We start from the raw sequence: 12,369 nt of genomic DNA on the forward strand, positions 1-12,369 counted from the left end.
GGCTCATCTGGTTTGAGCAAAGCTCACCAGCTTGGACTTAAGGTCGCTGGCTCGAGCAAGGACTTACTTGGTCTGCTGAAGGCCCACAGTCAAGGCACATATGAGAAAGCAATCAATGATCAACTAAGGTGTCACAACGAAAAACTGATGATTGATGCTACTCATCTCTCTCCATTCCTGTCTGTCTGTCCCTATCTATCCCTCTCTCTGACTCTCTCTGTCTCTGTAAAAAAAAAAAAATCTCTAAAAAGTAAATTACTGCATGCAAACTAGAGACTAATCCTGAATATGAAGTTTAACCAAAACAGTGGTGAATTTACCAGTTTTTTCTTCCAATGTCTTACAGCTTAAACTCAAAGGCAGTCTCAAATCTGAAAGGCACACTGACATCTGTCAGAAAGAGATCCAAGAGAAACTCTAAATTTTGGCTTCAATAGGCACAGAAAGGGAGACTCCATGGGTCAGAGAGTGGGAAACATGCTGGTCTTTGCTCCCGTTTTTTCCAGTTCTGAACCCTAAGCAATGAAGGTGTGGCAGTGTTTTTCTTTTTTCTCTGTCCTTCTATTTGTCCCTAGTCGCAAGAAATGCCCTGTGGAATGGACATACATACATACATACATACATACATAAAAGATTCAACTTTCTAGCTGGAAGCCTGGAGAGTTAAACATATATATTGGTGAGATTGAATATAAAGGTGGGAAATCAAAAGAGTCATCTCAGAACATTGTATTTGAATGCTGCGTCTACCTTTGATATGCAGATATATAGATCTAAGCATACCATTGGATGAGAAGACCAGCAGACAGAAGAGACCACTGCCACAGTCTCAGACTGGCCACTGGGTGGTACATATGCGAGTTAATCTGAATAACATTGAAAATCCTTGGAAACTGAACTGAAAGCAAGGCAGAACCTATGGCCTGAATATCCTGAACATAACTTGGACACATGCCTGCTAAAACAAAAAAGAAAGTCCTTCCCTCAGGATTTTATAAGACTCCAAATCTCATCACATAGTATTCTAAATGTCTAGCATTTAATCCAGAGTTAACTAGAATATAGAACAAAACAGAAACAAAGAGACAAACAAAAACTCAGGGAAATCTTAACTCTCAAGGAAAACGCAATGAACAGATGCCAAATCCGAGATGACACAGATTGAATTATCTGAAAGAAGGGTGAATGCTGGTGAAATTAATAGAAAAGTAGATAAAATATCTTATCAAGGAAATGGAAGATATAAAGGAGAACCACATGGGTATTTTAAAACTGAAGAATAAAATATCCAAACTAAAAAAATTCATTAGATGGACTCAATAGCAGACTTTTTAAAAATGAACAGAGCCTAAGGAAATTGTGGAAAACATCAAAAGTTCTATCATTAGTGCTGTATCATCAGAGTCTCAGCAAGATAGAAGAAAGACCATGGAGGAATAAAATTATTTGACAAAATAATTGCTAAAAACATTCTAAAACTGACAAAAGACATATATATGTGTATGTTTTTCTTAAAATACAAGAAGCTCAGTGAATCCCAAACAGAATAAACTCAAGGAAATTTATCTCCAAACACAACAAAATCAAAATGTTAAAAACTAGAGACAAGGAATAATCCTGAAAACTGTCAGAGGAAAACAATGCATTTCATAAAGAAGAAGAAGGCTACAAATGATTGCAGAATTCCCATGAGAAAGCATAAAGGCCAAAAGAAAGTACTGCAACATTTTAAATGGATAAAAAAAAATAGTAATTGTCAAATCAATATTATATCCAGTACAAATATTTTATACCCAATGAGTACCTTATTGTCAAGACTAAAAGTAAAATAACATTTCTCAATGTAAAAAAATAAAAATAGCAGACCTATCACAAGCAGACTTGGTCTAAGAAAATGTTTAAGGAAATTATTCAATACACAGTAAATGATACCAGGAGTACATGTAGAATATCGGGAATAAAGGAAGAACGACAGAAATGGTAAAAATCTACTAATATCACAGATGATTCTTTTCTTAATTTCTTTAAAATATGTATGACAGTTGAGCCTGACTAGGCAGTGGTACAGTAGACAGAGAATCGAACTGAGACGCAGAGGACCCAGGTTCGAAACTCTGAGGTCGCCAGCTTGAGCGCGAGCTCATCTGGTTTGAGCAAGGCTCACCTGCTTGAACTCAAGGTAGCTGGCTTGACCAAGGGGTCACTCACTCTGCTGTAGACCCTGGTCAAGGCACATATACAAAAGAGTCAATGAACAACTAAGGTGTGGCAAAAAAGAACTGATGTTTCTCATCTCTCTCCCTTCCTGTCTGTCTGTCCCTATCTGTCCCTCTGTCTCTCTGTCATAAAAATAAAATAAAATAAAATAAAATATGTATGACAGTTGAAAGCAGACATTATAACACTCATGAAGGCATAATCGATGTTTACTGCTCACAAAAATTAGGGGATTTCAAAATGATTATAAAGTGATAAAATATGTCTTACTATTGCAATAAAAAAAAATAAAGTACATAAGAACAAATTTAACCAAGGAGGTAAAAAACTTGTACTTGGAAAATTATAAGACATTGAAAAAGAAAATCAAAGAAGATACAAACAAGTGGAAGCATACACCATGTTCATGGATAAGAAGAATTAAGATCATTAAAATGTCCATACTTAGGGTATATTCCTAAAAGTGGGATAGCTGGGTCAAAAGGCATTTCGATTTTTAATTTTTTGAGGAATCTCCATACTGTTGTCCACAGTGGCTGCACCAGTCTGCATTCCTACCAGCAGTGCAGGAGGGTTCCCTTTTCTCCACATCCTCTCCAGCACTTATTCTGTGTTGTTTTGTTGATGAGCGCCATTCTGACTGGTGTGATTTCTCATTGTGGTTTTAATTTGCATTTCTCTAATGATTAGTGATGTTGAGCATTTTTTCATATGCCTATTGGCCATCTGTATGTCCTCTTTGGAGAAGTGTCTATTCATTTCTTTTGCCCATTTTTTTATTGGATTGTTTGTCTTCCTGGTGTTGAGTTTTACAAGTTCTTTATAAATTTTGGTTATTAACTCCTTATCAGACATATTGTTGAATATGTTCTCCCATTGTCTAGTTTGTCTTTTTATTCTGTTTTTATTATCTTTAGCTGTGCATATACCCTAAGAACACCATAGAACTGTTCCAAAAGGAGAAATGTACCCCTATGTTTATGGCAGCATTGTTCACAATAGCGAAGATCTGGAAACAGCCCAAGTGTCTGTCAGTGGACGAGTGGATTAAAAAGCTTTAGTAGGCCCTGGCCGGTTGGCTCAGCGGTAGAGCGTCGGCCTAGCGTGCGGAGGACCTGGGTTCGATTCCCGGCCAGGGCACACAGGAGAAGCACCCATTTGCTTCTCCACCCCTCCGCCGCACCTTCCTCTCTGTCTCACTCTTCCCCTCCCGCAGCCAAGGCTCCATTGGAGCAAAGATGGCCCGGGCGCTGGGGATGGCTCTGTGGCCTCTGCCTCAGGCGCTAGAGTGGCTCTGGTCGCAACATGGCGACGCCCAGGATGGGCAGAGCATCGCCCCCTGGTGGGCAGAGCGTCGCCCCATGGTGGGCGTGCCGGGTGGATCCCGGTCGGGCGCATGCGGGAGTCTGTCTGACTGTCTCTCCCTGTTTCCAGCTTCAGAAAAATAGAAAAGAAAAAATAAATAAATAAATAAAAGACTTTAGTATATATATACTATGGAATACTATTCAGTCATAAGAAATGATGACATAGGATCATTTACAATAACATCGATGGACCTTGATAACATCATACTGAGTGAAGTAAGTAAATCAGAAAAAACTAAGAACTATATGAATCCATATATAGATGGGACATAAAAATGAGACTCATAAACATGGACAAGAAAGTGATGGTAATGGGGGGGAGAGGAAGGAGAGGGAGGGGATGGGGGAGGGGAGAGGCACAAAGAAAACCAGATAGAAGGTGACGGAAGACAATTTGACTTTGGGTGAGGGGTATGCAACATAATAATATGTCAAAATAATCTGGAGATGTTGTCTCTGAATATATGTACTCTGATTTATTAAAGTCACCCCATAAAAACTAATAAAAAATGTCCATACTACACAAAGCAATCTATAGATTCAATACAATTCAAGTTAAACTACCAAAGGCATACTTCATAGTTCTAAAACAAATATTCTAAAAATGTATATGGAACCAAAAAAGAACATGGATAGCCTCAGTAATCTTGAAAATGAAGAACAAAGAGGGAGGTATCACACTTCCTGATATCAAGTTATGCTACAAAGCCATTGTAATCAAGCCAGCTTGGTAGTGGCATAAGAACAGGAATAGAGATCAATGGAATAGAATAGAAAACCCAAAAATAAACTCATACCTTTAAGGTCAATTAATATTTGACAAACTAGGTAAGAACATACTTGGAAAGATTGGACTGCTATATGCAAAAGAATGAAATTAGACTGCAAACTTATACCATTCCCAAAAAGAAACTCAAAATAGAGAAAAGACTTAAATGTAAGCCACAAAACTATAAAAATCTTGGAAGTAATTATAGGCAGTAAATTCTCTGATATCTCTCATAGAGATATTTTTGCTGATATTTCTCCATGGAAAATGAAATAAAAGACAAAATGAACAAATGGGACTATATCAAACTAAAAAGTTTTTGTACAACAAAAGACACCATTAACAAAATAAAAAGACAACCCACTCAATGGGAGAATGATTCACTGATACGTCTGATAAGGGGTTAATAACCAAATTTATAATGAACTTCTAAAACTCAACACCAGGAAGGTAAACAATACAATTAAAAAATGAGCAAAGGAGCTGAATAGACATTTCTCCAAAGAGGACATACAGATGGCCAATATGCATGGGAGAAGATGCTCAACATCACTAATCATCAGTGAAATGCAAATGAAAACCACTGTGAGATACCACCTCACACTTGTCAGAATGGCACTCATGAACAAATCAATACACAAGAAGTGATGGCAAAGATGTGGAGAAAAGGAAACCCTCCTGCACTGCTGGTGGGAATGCAGACTGGTGCAGCCACTGTGGACAACAGTATGGAGATTCCTCAAAAAATTAGAAGTGAAACTGCCTATGACCCAGCTATCCCACATTTAGGAATATATCCCAAGAATCCCAATATACTAACACAAAAAAAGATATGCACTCCTATGTTTATTGCAGCATTGTTTACAATAGCCAAGGTCTGGAAATAGCCTAAGTGTCCATCAGTGGACAAGTGAATAAAAACGCCATGGTACTTACACACAATGGAATACTGCACAGCCATGAAAAAGAAGGAAATCTTACCTTTTGCAACAGCATGGATGGACCTGGAGATTATTATGCTAAGTGAAATAAGCTGTGAAGAGAAAGACAAATATCATGTGACTTCACTATATGTGGAATCTAATGAACACAATGGACTGAGAAACAAAATAGTAACAGAAGCAAGGTCACAAGGAACAGGAAGACAGCTGTCAGAGGAAAGGAAAAGGAGGGGATGATATCAAGGAAGGTGAAGGTATTAGCCAAATTATAGATACATAACACATAGATACAGATAACAGGACAGCAAGTGCCAGAGGGAAAGAGGGAAAAGAGGTAGGGGGCGGGAAGCAAAGTGGGTGAAATGGGAATGGAGAGACTTTGCCTGAGGCATGGGAAGCATGATGAGGTAGGCTGAGGGTGTTATATTGAGTGGGACACTTGAAACCATGTCAACACAATAAATTAAAAAATATTTTAAAGAAAGGAAAGAAGAGAGTGATACTGTGTTCTACTGAATCTCTTGGATTGTCTCCAAGGGTTTGGAAGAGTCAAATAGAATTATGATGTCAATTCCTCCCAAACTGATCAATAGATTTAATGCAATCCCACTTTGCATTTTTTTCTGTAAATACAGACACTGATTATAATATTTATATGAAAAAGGAAATGAACTAGATTAGTCAAAACAATTTTGAAAAAGAACAAAATTGGAGGATTTATACTTCTTGCTTTTGACTAACTATAAAACTACAGTAATTAATATGTATGGTAGGCCCTGGCCAGTTGTTCAGTGAATATAGTGTTGGCCTGGTATATGGACATTCCAGGTTCAATCTTTGGTCAGGACACACATGAGAAGCAACCACCTGCTTCTCCTCTCCTTCTTCTTTCCTTCCTCTCTGTCTTCTCTTCTCACAGCTATTGGCTTGATTGGTCCAAGTGTCAGCCTCAGGCGGTAAAAATAACTTGATTTGAGCATCATCCCAAGACAGGGGTTGCTGATGGATTCCTGTCAGGACACATGTGACAGTCTATGTCACTATCGCCCTTCCTCTCACTTAAAAAAAAAAAAAAGTATGGTATTGGTGAAGAGATAGACACATTGATCAACAGAACAGAAAAGAGAGTTCAGAAAAAAGATGCATGCAAATATGGTCAATTGTCATTTGACCAAAGTGGACATACAATTCAATAGAGAAAATATAGTCTTTTCAACAATTGAGGATGAAACAATATGTAAAAAAGAAAAAAAAAAGAAGAAGCTTAACGTAAACCTCCTGGCACATATAAATGAGTGACAAATAAGTTTAAAATGTAAAATGATAACACTTTTAAAAGAAGACATAAAAAAAATCTTCCTGACTTAAGCTTAGGAAAAACATTCTGAGATATGACACAAAAAAGCATAATCTATATGTATGGCCAGGGACCGCCATCATGGCAATTCACATGCAGGTTCTCATTGAACTTGGGCAGATGGTAAAGAAACAGTGGAGTCAGAGGATGGTGGGCCATTCTGTTTATTGGTGTCTCACCAAGACAGGCAAGCCACAAGAAAAGCCAAGGTTTTCTGCTTTTCCCATAGAGGACAAGGGATCAGGGAGGCCTCTGCAATGCTGATGGCAGGAACCAAGAGAGAGAACCCCCAGTCTGCTTTATTTTATAGTGTAGAAAGTTAAAGCCTTTAAGCCAATGTATAAATAAGAAAGTCTCTGATACAAAGCCACTTATCTGAGGCATAAATGGGATTCCTCATAAGAGGGCACTATCCCCCAGCATGCAATAGTCAAGGCTGTGGGGAAAAATTAATTTTGAGAAGATCTTATTATTAGAAGGATGTTGAAAAGTTCTTAGTATTAAAAGGGTGGGAAAGACTTAGTCTTAAAATTAAGCCTTAGGCTATAAGAACTTTGCCAACTTACAGCCTGTCTCCCATACCCAATGCAAACTATAAGGCGAGCAAACATATACATCGTATATACAAACCTATTTGACCAACACTATAATAATAATAAAAAAAGATAAATTGGACTTCATTAACATTAAAAACTTTTGCTCTGTGACAGACACTGTTATGAGACTAAAAAACAAACTATCTACTATGAAAAATATTTGCAAGTCACATACCGTGTGTCCATAAAGTCATGGTGCACTTTTGACCGGTCACAAGAAAGCAACAAAAGATGATAAAAATGTGAAATCTGCACCAAATAAAAGGAAAACCCTCCCAGTTTCTGTAGGATGATGTGGCAGCATGTGCGCATGTGCAGATGATGACGTAACACTGTGTATACAGTGGAGCAGCCCACAGCCATGCCAGTCGAGATGTGGATGGTGCAGAGGAAAGTTCAGTGTGTTCTGTGGCTCGCTAAATTCGAATCCGTGACCAAAGTGCAACGTGAATATGGGCGCGTTTATAATGAAGCGTCACCACATAGAACTAACATTACCTGGTGGGATAAGCAGTTGAAGGAAACTGGCAGTTTGGTGGAGAAACCCCGTTCTGGTAGGCCATCAGTCAGTGACGAGTCTGTAGAGGCTATACGGGATAGCTACCTAAGGAGCCCTAAAAAATCTGTGCATGAGCCCGCATCGAACTGCACTGAATAGGTATGAAACTGGGAGAGTTTTCCTTTTATTTGGTGCATATTTCACATTTCTGTCATCTTTTGTTGCTTTCCTGTGACCGGTCAAAAGTGCACCATGACTTTATGGACACACTGTATATGTCAAAAGACTTATATCTGGAATATATGTATAAAGAACTCTTAAAACTCACCTATAAGAAACTAAACTACTCAATTAAATAATTGGCAAAGAACTTGATCTTTATTTCACCAAACATGATGCACAGATGGCAAACAAAAGATGCTCAACACCATTAACTGTTAGAGAAATGGAAAGGAAAACCATCATATCACCACACCTATTAGAATAACTAAAATAAAAAGTGTTGGCAATAGCAAGTGCTGAGAAAGATGTAGAGCAACCAGAACTGTCATACATTGCTGGTGGGAATGAAAATAGTACAACCACTATAAAAAACAGCTTGTAAATTTCTTATACTGTTAAACATACACTTACCTTATGACCCAGCAGTTTCACTCCTAGAAAAACGAAAATTATAATCACATAAAAATCTGTACATGAATATTTACAGCAGCTCTATTCATAATTCTCAAAAACTGGAAATGACCCAAATGTCCTTCAAATAGGTCAACAGATAAACAAATTGTGGTAAAATGAAATAGTACCCAGCAATAAAAAGGAATGAATTAACGATACATATAAGCACATGGATGAATGTGACAGGCATTATGTTGAGTGAAACTTGTCTCAAAAAGCTATATACTGTATGATTCTAATCAAATGACATTCTAGAAAAGACAAAACTAAGATGATGGTGAAAAGGTCGATGGTTTCCAGGGCAATAGGGTAGGAGGGGGATGTGACTCCAAAGGACGCAGCACAGGGAATTGTGATGATGAGGGACCAAGCCTGTACCACGATTGTAGTGAAGGTTAAGTGAATCCACATGTATGTTAAAATGCATAGCACTGTACATGAAATAAGTCCATTTTATTGGGTGTTATCTTTAAAAATAGAGAAAATAGGACAAATAATTATTCTTAGCACTTCAGATATATATGAAGAAATAATACTCACAAAAATAAATTATGAAATATAAAAAGGCAGGCAGAACTGAAGCAATACTACAAGAGCATTAATCTTGTTTTGGAAAAGAGTGATGAAGTAACTTGACCAAAGTCTCACGTTTAATAAGAGACAAAAATGGGACTTGTAGGCGGTTTGGCTGAGTTGAACTGCAGGTTTCATGGCACTACCTGTGCTTAGCAGCCCAGAGCATTGACTATGAACTCAAAATGCCTACATTGGAATTCTGGCTCCACCCTGCCTTCTGGCTGGGAATCTGCTTCCTTTTCTGTAACAAGGTTAATAGCGGGACCTCCTTAAAAAAAGTTTTGTAACTGTATATAAAGTGCTTAGTTCCTCACCTGGTACATAGTAAGTGCTGAAGAAAAAAGGGCTATTAACCACTTGAGGACTTACTTTCTCCTCAGGTAACAGAAATAGCACCTGTACTGTCAAGGGTTTAAAGCAGAACACGACAAATATGTTCTTTAGCTGGTATGTCAGTGTTGGTCAAATAAGTTTGTAAACATGATATATATGTTTGCTCGCTTGTGACTTATAATGGGTGTGGGGGACAGGCTATAAGCAGGCCAGGTTGTTGTAGCCTGAGGTTTGGTTTTGGGACTAAGCTTTTCCCCACACCCTTGACTGATTGTATGACCTGGGTGGTGCACTCTCATGAGAAATCCAATTATGCCTTGGATAAGTGACTTTGTATCGGAGACTTCCTTGTTTGTATATTGGATTAAGGGATTTTGGTTTTCTACACTATAAAGTGGGACAGACCAGGAGCTCAGACACACAGTTCCTGCTATCACAATTGCAGGGGCTCCCCTGATCCCTTGCCCTTCATGGGAAGAGCTGGTTTTCTGCTTTTCCCTTGTCTTCTTTTGTGGTTTGCCTGTCTTGGTGAGACACCAATAAATAGGATGGCCCCCCATCCTCTGACTCCGCCATTTCTTTATCGCCTGCCCGAATCCAATGGGAACCTGCATGTGAATGGTCACGATGACGGCTCCTGGCCTTACAGTCAGTATTTCCACAAAGGACACAAAGTTTGTGGGCTCATACTTGGTTATAGAAATGGATTAAGGAAATTGAATTTAAGTCTGTTTGATACAAAAAACAGTCTTCCTTTTACTTGAAACCCCCACTTCTTTCTCATTTTTGTTGCATAACGATCACTTCCTGAGTAAATGTCCATGAATATTTTAAATTTCTATTAAGATGTTCTTTATCAAGACTTTACGATCTCAAAGACAAAAAATAGTAGTCAAAATTAGGAACAAAAAGTGAGGAGAAGAGCAGAAGAAAAAGTCTCCTGTAAAAACTTTTCTGAGTATAGTTCTGGTCAGCTCACTGCATTCATGTGATCGTGAAGCAGGAGAAAAAATTATAAGTACCCGGCTATCATTACACATATAGATCACCTTGGTTACTTGAAGTAATGATGCTTAATACAAAGGACAACAGCTTTTTTTTTTATAAATAAATTTTTATTTTAATGGGGTGACATCAATAAATCAGGGTGCATATATTCAAAGAAAACATTTCCAGGTTATCTTGTCATTCAGTTCTGCTGCATACCCATCACCAAAAGAGAGATCGTCCTCCGTCACCCTCTATCCAGTTTTTTTTTGTACCCCTCCCCCTCCCCTTTCCCCTCTCCCTCCTCCTTCCCTCCCCCCACCCCCCTGTAACCACCACACTCCTGTCCATGTCTCTTAGTCTCGCTTTTATGTCCCACCAATGTATGGAATCCTGCAGTTCTTGTTTTTTTCTGATTCGCTTATTTCACTCCACATAATGTTATCAAGATTCTATCGTTCTGCTGTAAGTGATTCGATGTCATCATTTCTTCTAGCTGAATAGTATACCATGGTGTATATGTTCCCCATCTTCTTTATCCAGTCTTCTATTTTTTTTTACAGTGATTAAAAGCCTTTAAGCCAACTCTTGGCCAATACAGCAAGAATCCATAAAAGAGTAGTGTCCTTTTTAAAACAAGCAAAGCCCTTTTTCAAGTATTGACATTAGCAGGACGAACCTTGTAATTGTTCCTCTCAATGCCTCAACTGCAACTAAAGTCACAGATGTTCCCTGCACGATGAGAACTATTGCTTTCCAAACTACTGCGTAGACACAAGGACGCTGCCTTCAACTTGGGGTTAGTGAGGTCTGGTAACCTTTGCCCTAGCTTGTTAGCTGTGTGCATCATTTCCAGTTGGAGGTACAGGATGCCTGGGGCCTGTGGTTCAGGATGTGCTTCAGTAGGGAGTGTGTTTTATCTCTTTTCTCACTTACGTTTATGAAATTCAGTGCAAGAAGGGGATATTGAAAGACCTCGATTCACCTCAATTCAGTGTGGGTGCTGCCCCTATTCAAAACGGAGGACTCACTGCCTGCCTAAATAGTTTGATTTTGAGGTGAGAATCAGAAACTCTTTCTCTTGACTGCAATTCATTTTCTTATTAATGCTGGATTAAAATTTTGGCTAGATTTAATGTATTGGTCCTCTAGCAATGAGAAGGACTTAAAGGGAAAGGGGCTCAGTGAAGACAAGTTCTAATGGGAATTTTAAAGCATAGATTTTAAAAAAAGGAATAAGAAGCAACAGAGAATCTGTGAGGGTATTTTAGGGTGCAGGGCAACAATGGGGGAACATACAGAAAGGAGAAGGGCACAAATAAGAACAGAAGGTACCCCAAACAATTTTGCCCACTTCATCAGAAAAAAATATACCTGGTCTTTCTAAGATTCAGTACAGTAATAAGAGAATGATTTAATAATTGGTTATTCTCTGTGTCTATCTTGTTATCACACTTTGAGTAATCTTTGTTAAACAACAGGAAATTCTGAAGATGTTGGGTTTTAGTGATAAGGGAGGATGTATCATCACTTTGAAGCTGGGTATCACAATCTTGCCTTTATTTGCCACAAGCAAGACTTAGAAAACCATAAAACCTTGTGTGTTTTTCCCCCTGACCACATTCCCATGTCCTTAAATGACGCTTCCTGAAAGACCAAACTCAAATCGTGTCCCGGATGTCATCAAGACTAGAATATTATCTAGTATCTGTATAAAATTTTCATTTTCTAAGAGAAAAATTATTAAAATAGCTCTTGAAAGCTCAGAAAGTCTGATTGGTGTTCCTGCTGCATTCCCTGACTGAGATCTGTACACACTCTGCTTTGTGATCAGTGGCCATGCCCTAGGGTCGGGGTAGGGTGGGGAATGACTGTACATATAAAAGAGAGAGATGACATCTCCATTTCCTGCAAAAATCTTTTTGTATACACTGTGTGAACTTTGCTGAGTTTAAATAAATACTCTGAAGTCTGAGATGACTGGCTTTCTCTCTGCACTGTCTAGAGTAACAGCACACTCCCAGCAAATGTAGACTTCTCAGGAAGTAGCCA

Source organism: Saccopteryx bilineata, chromosome 9 (genome assembly GCF_036850765.1).
Source record: "Saccopteryx bilineata isolate mSacBil1 chromosome 9, mSacBil1_pri_phased_curated, whole genome shotgun sequence".
Taxonomy (NCBI): Eukaryota; Metazoa; Chordata; class Mammalia; order Chiroptera; family Emballonuridae; genus Saccopteryx; species Saccopteryx bilineata.